Source organism: Mytilus galloprovincialis, chromosome 12 (assembly GCF_965363235.1).
Source record: "Mytilus galloprovincialis chromosome 12, xbMytGall1.hap1.1, whole genome shotgun sequence".
Taxonomy (NCBI): domain Eukaryota; kingdom Metazoa; phylum Mollusca; class Bivalvia; order Mytilida; family Mytilidae; genus Mytilus; species Mytilus galloprovincialis.
This window is the reverse complement of record NC_134849.1, coordinates 78,275,864-78,293,527: the sequence shown is the minus strand read 5'-3', so window position 1 is coordinate 78,293,527 and position 17,664 is coordinate 78,275,864. Positions and strand designations below refer to the sequence as shown.

Sequence of the window (17,664 nt, the reverse complement as noted above, 5' to 3'; positions counted from 1 at the left end):
TTCTGCTGGAAGACGGCACTATTCTACCAATTTTCAAGTCATTGGTTTGACCTACCGGGGTTCGAACCCACGACCTAGAATCAATGGAACACGCTAGCATACAACCAGACAATGCTGATCATAATCAGAAAAAGAAACACAAAAAAATGAATTTCAAACAATACCAAAAATATATTTCATACTTTTATTAAAGATAAATACAAATCATGGATTGCCTTATACATTAAAGACTTCCATAGAAAAGGCGCTTCATGATTTTGTTCAAATTAATTATAAATAATTATTGTATTTTTGGTCAATGAATTATTTTATCGATTGGCATTTGTTGTTCAGTGAGTTGATAGTGTAAACATTGGTAACTAAAGTGTTATCGATTCATAAATAAACCAAGGAAAGTAATAAGCCAGCCTACTTATGAGGGGTGTTTATACTCATGAGTTACCTTTTTCATCTGTTTTTCTCTTTAAAGAACCCGTCTTCAACTAGTTTTGTAACGACATTAAGATTTGTTTCAATTTTTTTTTATTCGGAACACTTATTATTTTTACCTTCACCGCTATGATAAAAGCTGCAATCGCTGCTGCAGATTGGACACACTGTATGTAGTGTGCCGGTAGATAATTTGAAACTCGAAACTCGCATATTGATAATGTAAAATACATAATTAAAAAAAATGACACTTCTAAAGTTTGGTCGTCGTTTCAAAAGTGAGGCATTTGCCTCATTTGCCTCCATTACGCTACGGCCCTGAAATCTGTAACACTGACACTGCTCCAGTATTATTGATAGTAAAAACTGTTTTGCTGTCAAAGAACAACACTAGGGAAATTTACAACTAAAAGGTTTTATTTAGCATAAGCCAACAAATTAAGGATTCATATCACATGCAAAGTTCTTAATATAGCAACAAAATATTTCACACTGCTCCAGTATTTATGATAGTAAAAACAGTTTTGCTGTCTAAAAGAACATCACTGTGAACCGTTGTGTCTTATATATAGGTTTAATTTTAAACAAACCACAAAAGGATTTAAGCAGTAATATCACATGCAATTTCAAATGACAACAAATTAATGTCTTGGGCATTGAACCAGAAAAATTGATAGTAAAAACAGTTTTGCTGTCTAGTGGACAACACAAGGGAATATCTACATTTTATAGGCTTGATTTCAACAGATTTTATAAGTTTATAGCTATAGTCTCCAAAAGAAAAACTTTTTTCAACTGATCCTTTAAAGGGTACAGGATAGTAAATACTGTGTTGCTGTCCAAAATTTTGATCAACATCAAGGTATAAAAAATAAAATTAAAAATAATAATAACATTTTATATCCTATCGATAGTAAATATTGTTTTGCTGTCCCTAGAATAAACACAATGGCCTCACCAAGAAGGTCACATAGAGACAAAATAACACCATACAGATACACACCCAGTCTGGCTGTTGCAAAACACAAGGCAAGACTGAAGAACAAGGAACTAGTACAAACCTCTAGTAATATCACACCAAATAGAACACAAGGGAAGACAACTTATACCAAGTACACACTCAATACAACTAAAGCTGCCCAAAAAATGGTTGATGCAACTGAACAAATGGATGTTCAAGCTGAATTTAAAAGAGGGACACTAGTTATGAAGTTCACTCCTGCTGCTTTTTTGATGTTTCACAAACACACTCTATTATTTTACGAAAATTCTACAAAACTTACCGCCATTTCTCATTTAAAAAGAGACAAAAACAATCTTGTTGTAGAAGAATCTCTCAGTATAAAACCAATCACTACTACAGGAATTGGAAGGAGACAGGTTTATAGAATCAACATGTACAAAACTGCTTTTTCAGTAGAAGCCAATGGTAGAGACATAGGTGATTTTATTAGGAATGATCTACACAAAATATTACAGACTCTCCCTTCTACAAGTCTCCTGAACAAAATGAATTCAAGGATACAAGAATCTTGTAGCTCATTCTTAGCAGATAAACAAGTACACAATTCTATACAATCAATTAAGATCTCATCACATGATTCTCCAACAATACAAGTGCAAAATAGAGGCGACAATGGGGCACTGGACACAATCTCAAACCATGATACAGATGCCGCTACTGCTACTCCAATTACTCCCTCTCAGATCTATCCATCTTGTCCTGCATGTTCCGGGAACATAGTCGATTATGATTTCATTATCTGTGCTGTATGCGACGAAAAAATTCATTTTCAATGCCAAAACATCACATCAGATTTTTGCAAATCAATGAGCTTCGACGAATTAGAAAGTTTTCAATGTTTGCAGTGTAACGTCTCATTAAAAGACCTATCAATTGGTGAACTGGAACCAGGTACTCAAATTACTGAACAGAGTACTTACTCTTTGAACTCACCTGAAACCATAGTAAAAACTGTCCATAATAACCATGAACCTGTTGAACTATCACTTGGAACTGGTTCATCTGATAACATCTCAAGATCCAGCCATCAAGACCACTTGCATTTAAATATGCAAAGTATCAAACAACCTGTAAATGTAAGAGCTCCTGACAACATAACCCCAAACCCTCAGACCTGCTTAGATCAAGTAGACACCACCAACAAGCAAACTAAACAAGTGGCTCCAAAGAAACAAAAGAACATAAAGCAAGAAGATCTTAAGTCGAAGCTTGCTGTAGCTGAAGCTCACATTGCAGCTCTAGAAAATGCAGTTCTAGATAACAATAACACAATAAGGAACTTGAAACTTGCTCAGTTGGGACATAATGATAGTAGTCAGAATAGAGTAGACTATCTCAGCTCAAACCCTAATGTGTTGACAACAAATTCTTCTATGCAAAACTGCCATTGTACACAACTTGATAACAGGGTTAAAGAACTAGAACGAGAAATGACCAATCTCAGATTAATAAACTTGGAAAACCAAATGATAACGCTCAGGAATCAAAGTCAAAATAATTTCCACACACAAGGTCATGTACAAATGGTACCACCACAACCTATCTTTCATGCTACTCAGACAGCGACACCAAATCCATGGATGCAACAAGCGCAACCTCACCCATTTTTCCAACATGGTGTACCTGCTCCTCCACCGTATATGTATGGACAATCAGTTAGAATACCAGAAACCTCAAGACAAGTTCAGAGACCTAATATTTATCAACAAGTTCAACAGACTCAAATGTTCAATCCTTTACCAAGTGAATTTGTAAATCAGTTACCAACCACTGATAGTAATAACTGTATTGCTGTCGACCAATCATCGTCTCCACACATTTTATTCAACCAATCATACAGGAATCAAGGAAAAGGCAATGGGGAACCAAACATGAAATTGGTTCAGAGACTTAATACTAATCAGCAAGCGCAACAGGCTAGAATATTCAATCCAGTATCTAGAGAACTTGTTATTAATTTACAAAACTCTGATAGTAATAACTGTATTGCTGTCGACAAAACTTTGTCTCAACAAATTTTGTTTAACCAATCACACATGAATCAAGAAAAAGGCAATGAAGAATCAAACATGAAATTAACACAGCGAACTCATATTGATCAGCAAGTTCAGCAGGCTCAAATGTTCAATCCTCCACCAAGTAAAGTTGTTACTAACTTACAGACCTCTGATAGTAATAACTGTATTGCTGTCGACCAAACAATGTCTCAACAAATTTTGTACAGGAATCAAGGAAAAGGCAATGGTGAATCAAATATGGAATTTAAAGTCACTGAAGATGAAAGGAACACACTCAGCAATGATAGTAAAAACAGTTTTGCTGTCAGTGAAGACTTGAAATTTAATGTTCCTGAAGATAAATATAACACATTGGACAAAGATAGTAAAAACAGTTTTGCTGTCCGCATAGAAAATGCTATGGAGAAAACACCAAATAGTTCTATACAGGATCGTCACCCTACAGTTTCAAACTTGCCGCACGATTCTCATCAAAAGTTCATCCCATTAATCGACTCATCTGCTACTACTAATAGTAAAAACTGTTTTGCTGTTAAACATATGAAGATTTCAGACAACTATCCCAAAGCTGTTCAACCACATCAAAATCATTCTGTTCCCAGTGCGCTAAAAAATGTAACCTCTTTTTTAGACAAAGGACAATTCATTCTCCTAGATCCGGATATAGCGCCCCCTGTGAATCGAATGATGTAATTTTGGAAAAAACAAGTCCACTACGTAGCGTCACATTCAACATTAAAGGCTTCAATTCTAACAAAAATTACTTTAATGAACTCTTAGATATACATGACATCATACTGCTGCAAGAACATTGGCTTTTTAATTACGAAAAAGAACAACTGAAACAACATCATACAGACTTTCTCACCTTCTCAAGACATGTTGACGATGATGAACCAATATCACCAATAGGTCGTCCAAGGGGATATGGCGGTATCGCAATCTTATACAGAAAATCCATGTCTTCAATGTTTTCTCAACTTCCTGACGGAAACAACAGAGTTCAAGCTATTGAAATATCTACAACTGGAAATCCTACTTGCCTTATTAATGTATATCTTCCTTCTAGAGGTACCGATAGTGGACATGATGCTTACAGAACAGCCTTAGACACTCTTAAAGAAATCATCCTCAAATACCAAGATACGCACTCAATCATGATAGCAGGGGACTTTAACGCCTCATTTATTAGACATTACAAAGACCCCCAAGATAAACTATTTAAACAATTTTGTAAAGAGAATGGATTAGAACTCCCAGCAAAATACCCTACTGATCACACATATTTTCAAGGAACATCTAGATCACAGATTGACTACATATTGATAAAAGTTATTGAGAACAATATACATTTAAAAGAACTAACTCAGGTTAAAATCCTACGTGAAGGTCACAACACCTCTGACCATTATCCTGTGTCTGCCGATCTCTGTATAGAACTAAGTACCAGTCAGAAACAGCAAAAAGAAGTTGTCCATACAAAAATTGATTGGGAAAAAGTTAATAAGGATAACTATGCTCTTAAAGTTCAGGAAGTATTAAAAGATAGAAAATACCTTAACATTAGAACACCATATGGAATTGACCAAGCTACAAATCAATTACTTACCGGATTAAATAACGCTTTGGATGCATGCTACCCTCGTAGAAAATCAAAATTTAATAGAAGGAAAAAGATAAGTTGGTCACCAAAACTTGCCAATGCCGTTAGTAAATCCAAAAAGGCATTCTTCCTCTGGAAAAAAGCAGGATCTCCCCCTTCAAAAGATAACATCTATAGTATACACAGGCTTGATTCTAAACGGTTAGTAAGATCAATACAAAGACAACAAAGTGCTGACAAAAGAAATCAGCTACATGAAGAAATTATGAATGCATCCGATAGAGACAATGAACTATTCTTCAGGTTAATAAAAACCCAAAGATCATCTTCCTCCCAATTCACTCATACGCTGCAAACTCCAGATAAAGAAGCTTCTACGCCGGATGATATAAATGAACTCTTTAAAGAACATTTTGCAAATTTAGCTAAAACAAAAGACAATCCGTTCTTTGATAAAGAACATGACAACCTGGTCAAATTAGACGCAGAAACAATTGTAAATTTATGCGAAAATGATGACATAACTGTTCAACCGGTTACCTCTTCTGAAATTTCAAAACTTATTTCACAATTAAAAAAGCGGAAGTCTGGAGATGTAGACGGTCTTACTTCAGAACATCTTATATACGGAGGTATAGCTCTAATTGACTACCTGACAACCCTGATCAATAACATTTTCTATACAAAACATGTACCTGCTGCCATAAAAAAGGGACTCTTAACTCCAGTCCACAAAAAAGGCAAGGATCCAACAATTCCATCGAATTATAGAGGAATAACTGTAATCTCTATCATATGCAAAGTTTTAGAACTCTGCTTAAGAGTTAGAATCGAAGGTACCTTAAATAAGCAACAAAATAGACTACAGAAAGGTTTCACAAAAGGCGCTTCCTCAATTAACATTGCTCTTTTGATCACCGAGGCAATAAATGAAGCAAAGGATAATAATGAAAAATTAATTTTAATTACTCTGGATGCAGAAAAAGCGTTTGATGTGGTAGATCACATACATCTTTTCTGGAAACTTTATCACCAAGGAATTACAGGCCCTACCTGGTTACTAATCAGAGAGTTGTATAATAATACATCAACCCAAGTAAAATCTCAAGGATGTATCTCGCAGGCTTTTACAAACGAGCAAGGAGTAAAGCAGGGAGGTATTTTATCTGCCAACTTTTATAAATCATACAACAAGAATATCCTAGATACACTTGAAGCTACAAATATTGGATTTAAGATCGGAACCAATTACTTAGGTTGTCCAACATGTGCAGACGATATTATGCTATGTGCAACTTCTGAACAGGATGCTTCAACTCAACTTCGTATAATTGAAAGCTGTACAAAGAATGATAGAGTAAAAATCAATAGTAAAAAGACGGAAATTTTACTGATCAACAAAAAGAGCAAAGAATTTAACCTTGAACTTTTCAACGAGAAAATCAGCGAAAAACAAACCATAAAACATCTGGGTATTGAAAGACAAGACCGAAATTCCCCAAATGTAGTCAACAGAATATCCACCGCTAGAGCTACCATGTATTCTCTCATGGGAGCAGGCTTGCATGGAATAAATGGAGTAAATCCGTTGATTTCATATAAACTGTGGAGAACATTTGTCATACCAAGAATGCTATATGGTTTTGAAATATTGAATTTTAATAAGGCTGATATTTTGAAATAAGAGAATTTCCAGAAAAATACATTTAAACATCTGCTATCTCTGCCACAAAGAACTGCAGATGCTGCAATATATATTTTGCTTGGAGCAGAAGCCATTGAACAACTCATCCACAAGGCAATGATTTCTCTATTCCTTAGAATTTCAAAAGATACAAATTCCATTGAATACAAAATAGGAATCAGACAATTAGCAACAAAAGATGATAACTCCAACAGCTGGTATATAAAAGTGGATCATATTCTCAAGGCATATGGATTGCCCTCTGCGCATGAGATAGTCTTAAATCCAAACAAAAACTGGAAAAGATTGACCCACGATATGATAGACTCAACATGGAAAACAAAATGGTCTGAGATAGCTAAAACAAAATCATCATTAAACCATATGGAAATAAGCAAATGGAATTTCCGAAATCCTAATAAGTGTTGGAGCAGTGTCAGAGACAACAAGAGAGATGTTGCTAAAGGCATAATTAAATCCAGAATACTCACTGGAACGTATAAAACTCAAAGTATAAACAACCGCTTTGATTCAACAAAATCTCCACAGTGCAAACTTTGTACAGAAGAAACAGAAGACTATAAACATTTTCTTATGAACTGCAAAAGCCTTAACTCAGTCAGGAAAATTCACCATATTAGACTCAAAAATTTGTTGATAGAAAATCAAATCAACTACAATTACATCATTAAAACTGATGACGATCTACTCCAATTGTTAATTGACAGTTCCACTAACCTTCGGATACCAAAAGCTCAATTAGGAGATATAGAAAGAATCTGCAAAGACTGGGTATTTGCATTACACACCAAGAGATCTGAATTATTGTGAAATATACATTACAATTACACTCTGCATATTAACTGTAAGAGTCCTGGAATTCAGTGAAGGATAATGAACAATAGTACTCGACTCCCTACTGATGAACATCACATCATCTAAAATTTAGCTAGTATCGGTCATGAGAATGGGTATAAATATTGACTTATCGTCATGATAATTAATGACATATATGATTGTTCCATTCCAACCATATAAAAATTCAATTAACAGAGAATTAAATCTGTTGCTAGACGATAATGTTAAATTTTAAATCTAATATGAGCCTCAACGTTATAAGTATAACAAAATTATAATACATGTTAAAATAAATCTACAACATGAATTAATTGTTTTTTAGATTTTATATAAACATATAATGAGGAACCTCGTTTGATAAACTTTTTATCATCACTGCCATAGATGAACCATAAACATATTTTTATCCTTTAATAAGTGGACTCCTATATTCTTATTAACTTTAGGTTTTATCCATTTTTTAAATTTTAAATCTAAATAGTGTTTTAATCTTGTGACAGTATGCTATGTACAGTGTAAATACAAGTTTTTACCTTTTATCCTTATTATTTTGTTTTACTAAAACTAAGTACATATTAAAGCCTAACAATTTTATTTATTATTTATTTTATAAATAACTACGCATTTTAACAGGATATTTTAATGCGGTGACCCTGCAAATAGGGTGGACTTCCGAAGAAGAAGAAGAAGTAAGACAGGTTGCAGTCGTACTGGTTGATCCAGGGGTACGTAGAGGGCGTACGCTCCACTTTGATCATCAAAACAGTTTCTCATTGTTCTCACGACTTATATGATTATAAAAACGTTAAAAAAACATTCCGCTCTAGATACACCTTATAAAATGGGCCTCCTCATGTAGTCATGGAGTTTTTGATTATGCGATTCATATTGCGGCAAAAAAAATGTGATTATGTGATTACTTGGACACCCCCATGATGGGCCTTCCTTATCGCTTTTTGTCTGTCATTACTGGACATCACAGAGCCTTTGATTCTCGAAAAAAAAATTGATGTCACAATAGAAAATGTCTGACGCCACAAAGGAAAAGTGATTGTTGTATTACGTCAATAGTTCAAGTGTCACAGATTCCTAAATTTATCGAAAAGGTCTGTTTCCGCTCGTCGGTAGTAGATACCTTTTTTTTTAAATAACGCCACCCCCTCGTCTGAAAAATCCTGGACCTGCCCTGAGTCTTGTATGATTGAATGCTGCATCTAGAAACAATTTCGTAATGGGACATTCCATTTAATATATGAACAGCCGAGGGGATTATACCTTGTAAAAGACCCCAAAGAAAAATTCAGGCAAATTTCAATCTCTCACGTGCTTTGTTTGAAACCCTCAGATGCCAAATTGTGCCAGCATTTCCTCAATTTTACATATTAAGCCAACAAAAGACCCATCAGAAACAAATATGGGCACCCTTCAGATATATTTTGAGCCAATCGGGCCTAAGAAATGGCTTTTGATATCCTCAGAAAATAAAACATCCACCCCTTTTAAGATATAAAATGACTCTAAATTGCCCAATGTAGTAGTTCTAAATGTGATCATGTGAACAGTTTTCTTGAAAGAAAACAAAAAATGTTGCATTCCAAAACATTATTGCTTTGCAGTATGAAGATGACATAGAAAAAATGAAGAAAAAATCCGACATTTGGTCGTCAATCGGCAATACTTATACAAATAAATTATTAGTGACCGCTGTCGACAATAAAATAGCAATTGATAGTAAAATAAATCGTAAACAAACGTTGTTTGTAGTAAATTTGTGGAAGTATAACACAGAAATACACAAAAAAATAATTACAATTAAAAGAAAACCAAAAATAAGGGATTTTGAAATAAAGAGGAGGGCAAAAAAATAAGTTCAATGACACTCCGGAAGGCGCCTGCTAAAAAAATAGTACTCTAGATAGATGCTGATTTTCTCTTAACTAAGCATTTTATGTCATGTCAATGTTGTTTACTTTTTAACTATTTTTTTTTAATGAACAATGTTTAACTATACCTCAGAAAAAGACGAATGATTTGTGCCTAAAGTTTTAATTGTTGTTTTAGTGTAGGTGTTGTCATCCAGAGGAAATAAATCAATAAAAGAGAGGCGAAAGATACCAGAGGGACATTCAAACTCATAAGCCAAAAACAAACTGACAAGGCCATGGCTTAAAAAGAAAAAAACAACAGACAAATAATAGTGACGATATTGGTGCCACTTTGGAAATATGGGTTAGAAGGCGCGGGTTATTCAAATTCAAGCTCTTATCCTATACAATAAATATCCATGTTATGTATATCATTCGAAAGGAAATAAACCATAGAAACCATTAACATAGATGATTTTGTGCTTTATCTATCTTTTAATTAAAACCTTTGCTCATTTCGATGCCTATAACGTAATTTCAAGGGTGTCCCACTGTTACAATTTTGTTTTATGTGCGTCTTTGAAATCCCAGTGCGGATTCATTAGAAAGTAGAATGGTTTAAATTTTACAAAGTTCTGTATTGTATACATTTAACGTTAAATGAAGCAATAGGCGTTTTTAACTGTAAGAGAAGAAAGATCGTCAGGAGAGTTTAAATAAAAAAAGAGAACAAAATGTCCCAATTAGCTGCTTAACCCGTAAAAAAAATTTGTGTCTTCACTTTCATAAGATATAATGGACGAAAATGGATTTTAATAATACATGTAATATCAGACAAATTAAACATGTCCCGAAGAAGCTATCTGAAGTTATCATTATGTAACTGCGGTCTTATTTTAAAAACATATTCATTTTTTCAGTGTCCAATAAAATGTCCCGATGGACAAAATAACACAAAGAATTATTCAGAGGCTTTTTATCAAACGAAATTCTACTGTATCTCAAATTTTTAACACCTGTTAACTGATATGAATGGAGAATACATTTAATTTCCTTTAAAATGATATAATATGTACATTTGTTTGAGTTAAAATAAAGTTCCCGTTTAGCATACAGTAAGGATTGAGATCTCATAAACATGTTTAACCCCGCCGCAATTTTACGCCTGTCCCAAGTCAGGAGCCTCTGGCCTTTGTTAGTCTTGTATGATTTTTAATTTTATAGTTTCTTTTGTATAATTCGGAGTTTAGTATGACGTCCATTATCACTGTACTAGTATACATATTTTTTAAAGTGCCAGCTGAAGGACGCCTACGTTGTGTGGGAGTTTCTCGCTACATTGAAGACCCATTGGTGGCCTTCGGTTGTTGTCTGCTCTATGGTCGAGTTGTTGTCGCTTGGACACATTCCCCATTTCCTTTCTCAATTTTATTAAAACATAGATCTGCATTGTTTCAAGGATATAAGATGTGGAAATATTTAACTCGGATACTTCATAAAGACAAGGCCTCGGAGCTATAACAAAGAGATAACTTACTTATGACCACACTCCCACTTAGTAAAAGCAAGATACATTGAAAAAGAAAATGCGATCAAAAGTGAGATCTCAGTAATTATCTTCCTCAGCCAGATAGTATCTGTAATTCCTAGCGTTGATATTAAAAGATTCGAAGCTATACACATGAATGAAAATTCTCTCAAAAATCTTATGAGAAAAAGTACTCCTTAGTCGTGAACACTCAGTAAAACGTGCAATCAATATTTTTTTGTCGCATCGACTCCTTTATAAAAAGTCATAAACATTTCAGTATTTTTACATCGAGATGAATGTGAGGGCATTCCGATGTATTGTTGCCATAGAGATTTGACTTTCGTTTTTGACTGATAACCGATCGTATAAATACGCGGATATCATAAAACATAAAAATAATCAGTTTAGAAACGGTTTTGAAAAAAATGTCAAAGAAGATTTAGTGTAAACCGATACTCAGTTATATGTTGAAAATGGAAGCGCTGAACCAAAAATAATGTATAGTATAAAAAGTGCAAGTCCATAGTTGTTTGCTTGAGAGAAAAAAAACAATGATCCATGTGAACATGCATATATAGCAGTTACTTAAAAATACACATCTAGTCAAATAAAAATAATTGTATTATTCAAAATCGCATTTCGACCTGCCGGCAATCTGTGAGGAAAGTATTGGTCTGTGTAAGAGTTTTCCATACTTTGTCAATATATTATTTCAAACATTATAAAACATTATCAAAAAAGTATTGATCGCCGACCATTTTTTTAAAGCTTGAGTTTGTGAAAAAATATCAGATGAAAGGATAGCTCATAAAATATGTTTCCGAAAGTAAAATCAAAACAATACATAATCACCGTTTTCATTTTCATAATTAAGTAGAAGATGCGGCTGTATAAGACCAATTACTAATTTCTATATGCAATCAACAATGAGCAAAACCCTTACCTTATAGTAAGCTATAAAAGACCCCGAAATGACAAATGTAAATCAATTCAAACGAGAAGATGTAAATTCCTACATAACATGAATTTTCTTATTTATTTGCCTGGTAAAACAATCCTGATATAAAAATTGTAATCAATGAAAACATTTTCTTTTTAAAAAATAATTTAGACCCCGACCAACTTTAATCATTGAAAGTTGGCAACGACAGCATAAGAGCACGCATTCAAATGGTATAATCAATGGTACATTTGTATGTACAATGAATAAGGAAGTTATGTTTAATTCTTTGTTAGATGGACCTTAAATAGATTTACCTTTGTAAGCTACCTATTAAAAGAGCACTGATAGCTATAACTAGTCATTTACGGGGCGATACACAAAGACGATTGAAAAACCTGTAAGACTTGTTTATAAGTTTATTTTAAACTTATAGATATGTGCATCTTACAAGGCATAACAAGTTTGTATAATGAAGTCCAGCTTTTCTATTTGGTTTACTATGAACTGAATTAAATATCTTGGTAAAATAGTTACCTGAATAGTTGTCTTCTTACATTTCAGAATGAGGTCCTCAAAGGGGAAATATATACGTGTAACATAAGATATCTTTCACCAGTGGTAGATCCAGAACTTTGATAAAGGGTGGAAGATACGGAGTAGTAGATTGAAAAAAACAGACTGTCAAAAATTAAAAAATTAAAAAAGAACTAAAAACACATTTTTTAACATCAGATGCATCCTTGATACGCCCATGTTTACGAAAATCTACAATATTAATTTCTTCTCATAAAGGTCATTTAATGTAATACACAAATATAGTTTTTACGATACTTATATATATAACTGTCTGAATAATAAAACGTAAAATAACAAAAATGCCGAACTCCATGGAAAATTTAAATCGGAAAGTCCCTTATCAAATGGCAAAATCAAAAGTTCAAACACATCAAACAAACTAAAAGCAACTCTCATTTTACATATAAATATTTGTAATATATATATTCAACAGAACTAACTAAAATTACCTTTAAAAAAATAGTCCTCTTGGTTAAAAAGAATTTCCATTTTCGTTTCCTTTATAAACATTGCCGATTGTTGACAAGTCATTTCTACATACGGGTATCTAGTATGTAATACAATACCCTTCAATGCAATGCAATATATGTTTATTGAACCAATAACAAAAGATGAACTTATTATTAATTAATGCAAAGTAAAATCGTGAGTGTTAACCCAGTGGGCACTCAACGTTGTGACAACGTTGAAATTTGGTTGAAATATGGTCGTGACGTTGATCGACCTAAATTCAACGTTGATCTAACGTCATGGTATTCAACGTTGACTTCACAACGTTGTTTCAACGTTGAATTTACGTCGTTAAAATCAACGTTTAAACAACAACGTTAATTCAACGTTGGGTTAACGTCAGTCAATCGCGACAGAAAAATCTTATTGTCAAAATTGAAGGGTACAGATATATTGGATGAGCAGATCGAACAAGGAGCAGTGCTGCAGTATTATAAACGATTGGATAATAAGTGTCTAATTTAGAATTTATAATACTTATAAGGGGGTCCACTGACTGCCATAAGCGTGAGGTGGTTTCCTCCTGTCATGCTTCCATGATCCCTATATAATCAATCATTTTCCCATAAAAAAGGGGGTAGAACGAATTGCATTGTTTAAGCATGGAAAGGAGTTTTGGACACGAACAAGTGGTCAGGACTCTGGAGACATCACCAATAACAAATCGGCTTTTTCAAATTAATTTTGTTTTGTTTTTATTTTTTAAGTGTCTTTAAAAAAATCAATTCTAACCAATCTAATTTTGGTTTATTAATTATCTATATTTTGGGAGATCTCAAAACCTGTTCATGCTATTTAAATTATATGTATATCTGTATAAATATGATATATTCTTAGTTTATATTTTTTTTTAAAAATCAAATCGATTTTTTTTAATTGCTTTCATTCAATTAAATAAATAGGTGAAATTATTCGGTATATTTATTTAATTATTTTTACCGATTGATATTTAAAATATAAACTTAAAATATCATCGATGTACAATGTAATCATAATAATTGAGAAGTTTTTAAATTTTCGCGGTTTTTCAACTGGAGTTCCGAATATTTATATTTGGATGCGCACGCAAGCAGGCGCACCTCTTTTTAACATCCGTTTAGAAAATTTTGAAAATCATCCTCGAGAAATTATCGCACCAGACTGATGAACAAATAGTGAACAACTGCGTCTAAGGAATATAAAGAAGATAGAAGACTTTTCTGTATAAACCTCTTGATATTAGCGTAAGTCTATTCAACAGTTAAATTAACGAAGAATCATAATATAAACAAACACATTCAAATTATTTATCAGATTATCTGCATGTTTACCTTCACAGAAATTATGAGAAGATCTTATCTTACTGAATCTAATTCAGTTTCATGTCGAAACATGATTGCATATATCCTCTAATTAGCAAACTAACATAAAACATATCTAGCCATGCACAGAGTCAGTAATATCAGAAAAAGGGGGAGGGGTGTCATTGAACACTAGCCATTCGTTCCAATACAACTCGATATGGTGTGTCTGACACATATAGAAATGGTCTGCTCTTAAACACTGTTTTGGTCTTTTATATTTTTTCGTTAAATATCTCTCATCTTTGATAGTTTGATCTGTATATGAACATTATGGTTATTGCAAAACACAGATCTGGTTTAAAGGATTCATGCTTTGTCTTGTTATTATGCAAGCTGGTACAATTGTTTCAAATGAACATGTTGTTTTCTATGATTTGAAATAATTGTTTTATAATTGGTAGAATTTGATAACATTTCCGGCTTGTAAAAGTACACAACTTTATTTATGTAATTCAAATTTATGTTATTTCTTTTCCATGCTTTCAGATGCTGTTCTAGTTTGCCACAGAGAGACACCAGAATCCAAAATATCCGAGCAGTGATCAGGACATTTGAAGAGTGCCCCACAGAGAGCAGAAGGAGTTTCTAGGCAAAAAGAATAAATCATTAAAAGAAAATAAATTTTTCATTTTAAAAACCTCTTTTTTTAATTTCTATAGTTAATTTAGTGCCAGTAAAAAAGGGCAGTGACATTTAGAAATACGTTATTTGGTGCATCTTTTTTTCTCCGGTTTACTCAATTGTATCGGGTGTATAGAAAATGATTGAATGAGTAAACAGCTTGGTGATGGTATGGTTTGTTCCAAATGCCTTCAAGATAAATTTAAAAAAAAAAACATATGGTATACCCTCAAAAAGTCAAATTTCAGATCAACAAGTATCAATAAAAATGAAAAAAAGACAATAAAAAAGAAGTAAATACATGAAATATCGGATTACAAAAACTTAAAATGAGAACATCTTTTTTTTAATGGTCCTGCTATGTATTCACATAAAACAAAGGAGGCATTTTGTGTTACTGTGTCAAACTTGCTGCATTTACATAATTTTGTATAAGTTGGAAAACTTGATCAACCAGTGTGCTGTAGTAAGTTTTTCTTTTTTCCTTAGCTTTGAGAAATTTGATGTGCTAGAAAAGTAAGCTTTGTTAATATTGATATATTTGGTTTCAAATAAAATTTTGATATTGTAACTGTCTCTTTCTTTGTTTCTGATTGTTATTGTCTTCTATTCTCTTCTGGAGTCCCTTAATGAGAAAGGAACTGTTGATGGACACTAAATTGAAATAAAACTTGAAAGTGGCTTTTTCATTTCATAATTCAGGTATTTTGTTACTGTATTTGAACAGGTGCCAATTAGGATTAATGTACACCCCAAAACCATCACTTCAACCAACTTACAAATGACTCAACTACAACCCAACTCGACCTGATTTCAACCTAAACCAGACTTGATTTCAACCTAACTCAACCTGATTTCAACCTAAACCCAACCTGATTTCAACGTCACTGGACCCGATTTCAACATGTTATCAACGTCAATACAACGTTGAAACTGCAACGTTGATTCAACGTCAGAATTTCAACGTCATTACAACTTTCAAAACTAACCCAAATTTCAACGTTGTAACAACGTTGAAGACTGACTTTGGATCAACGTTGATACAACGTTTTGTGCCCGCTGGGAAGTATATGTTCATGGCATAATAATGAGCAGCACAATGAAAATTACAAACAAAGTTAATCTAAAAATAACTAACTATAAATGAGGGCTTCCGCGCTTCATACAAAATGTACTTCGGTCAACGCTTTTACAACCCTATAAATACATTAGATGTTTGTTTCATTATAATACTTTATTCTGACTGGCTAACTGCACATCACATGTAATTCCTTTAGCAGTTGCATTACTCAATAAAACTTCTTGACCGTACGTACATTTTTAGAAAATGTACTTCGGTCAACGCTTTTACACCCCAATAAAGTTACAAAAAGAAGCATTCAATTCTTAATTAAAAGATCAGACGACGTAATAACAAACCACAATCTAACACGTGGTAAAAATGTCCTTAATTAGTTTGGACAAGGATACATGGTAAATATATAGTTTATACATTATATTTCTACATTCGTGGTGGTGGGTTTCGTTCTACATGCCGAAACGGTATGGTTGTCCTACAAAGAATATGAAGATTTGGAAGAAGAAGAAGAAGATCAACCAATTCGTGATGGTGTCCGTAAAATTTACGGAATGTCATTTTTAATCCGTCCTCCTCATATTTTTGTTGGAGCAGTTTCTGCACATTCCTGTTTATGAAGTCCATATAGTGTGAACATGCATGAGCATGACGTATCAATTGAGATATGTAGACACCATACGAAGGGGCAGATGTTACTTACATACAGTACTGGTGGACTAACTGCAAACACCATCAATGTCCTCAGCCGAGGCCATCCGTCATCATGTGTTTCTACCCCTAGCTCAGGATGGGGGTCCACAGTGGTGATCAATCACTGCTCATTGGTGGTTGGTTTCCAGCTACCACTGTCTCTCTTCATCCATATCCAGCAAGATGCTTTATCTGCTGCTTGGCCCAGTTTCTTGATTGCTGCTCTTCTATTCTGGCCAGTCACTCCAACTGCAGAAAACATTCTCCACACTGACTGTGCAGGGAAGCCTCTGCAGCCAACCTCAACAGGAAAGTTCCATGTCTGCCATCCTCTATCTCTGCACTCTGCCAAAAGTCCATCATATTTTACCCTCTTTCTTTCATTTGCTTCGCTACATCTCTCCTCTCAGGGAACTGTCACTCTATGATTACTACCTTTATCTGCTTGTAGACCAAAGTACCATGTCTGGTCTTAGGTTAGTTTGTACAATATCAGGAAATTGCATCTTCTTTCCTAGATCAACTTCTAACTGCCAATCCTTCGCCTGATTTAGCATTCCTGATATGTTCTTTTTACTTTTCTGGCCAAAGTCACCCTCCTTCACAAACTGGATCTTGATAGGTTTGTTTCTAATGTGTTTTGCATCTTTCCCCTGTTTCTCTATCACTTCAGCGAGTTCCCAGAGTACTTGGTTGTGTCGCCATGTATATCTCCCCTGTGTAAGAGCGATATTGCACCCTGAAAGAAAATGTTGTAGAGTTCCTCTGTTTCCGCACAAGGGACAGTCTGGTACCGGTGTTTCTGAAAGTTTCCACCTGTGCAGATTTGAAGGTGTCGGTAACACATCATACACTGATCTCAGAAGGAACTGCGATTGGTATTGCGGATAT

At 33.8% G+C, this 17,664-nt stretch overlaps 2 long non-coding RNA genes across 2 annotated transcripts in view; one reads left to right on the top strand and one right to left on the bottom strand.

Moving 5' to 3' along the window:
- The window catches only part of LOC143053839 (uncharacterized), a 45,130-nt gene extending 32,066 nt beyond the window's left edge, over positions 1-13,064 (bottom strand). The window contains exon 1 of the long non-coding RNA XR_012971474.1: positions 12,981-13,064. This is a non-coding gene — a long non-coding RNA (uncharacterized LOC143053839). The remainder of the gene's footprint in view (positions 1-12,980) is intronic.
- Positions 13,065-14,107: 1,043 nt separating this feature from the next.
- LOC143054936 (uncharacterized) lies at positions 14,108-15,021 on the top strand. The gene is made up of 2 exons (XR_012971885.1): positions 14,108-14,264; positions 14,871-15,021. It is a non-coding gene; the product is annotated as an uncharacterized LOC143054936 (long non-coding RNA).
- The last annotated feature ends 2,643 nt before the right edge of the window (positions 15,022-17,664 follow it).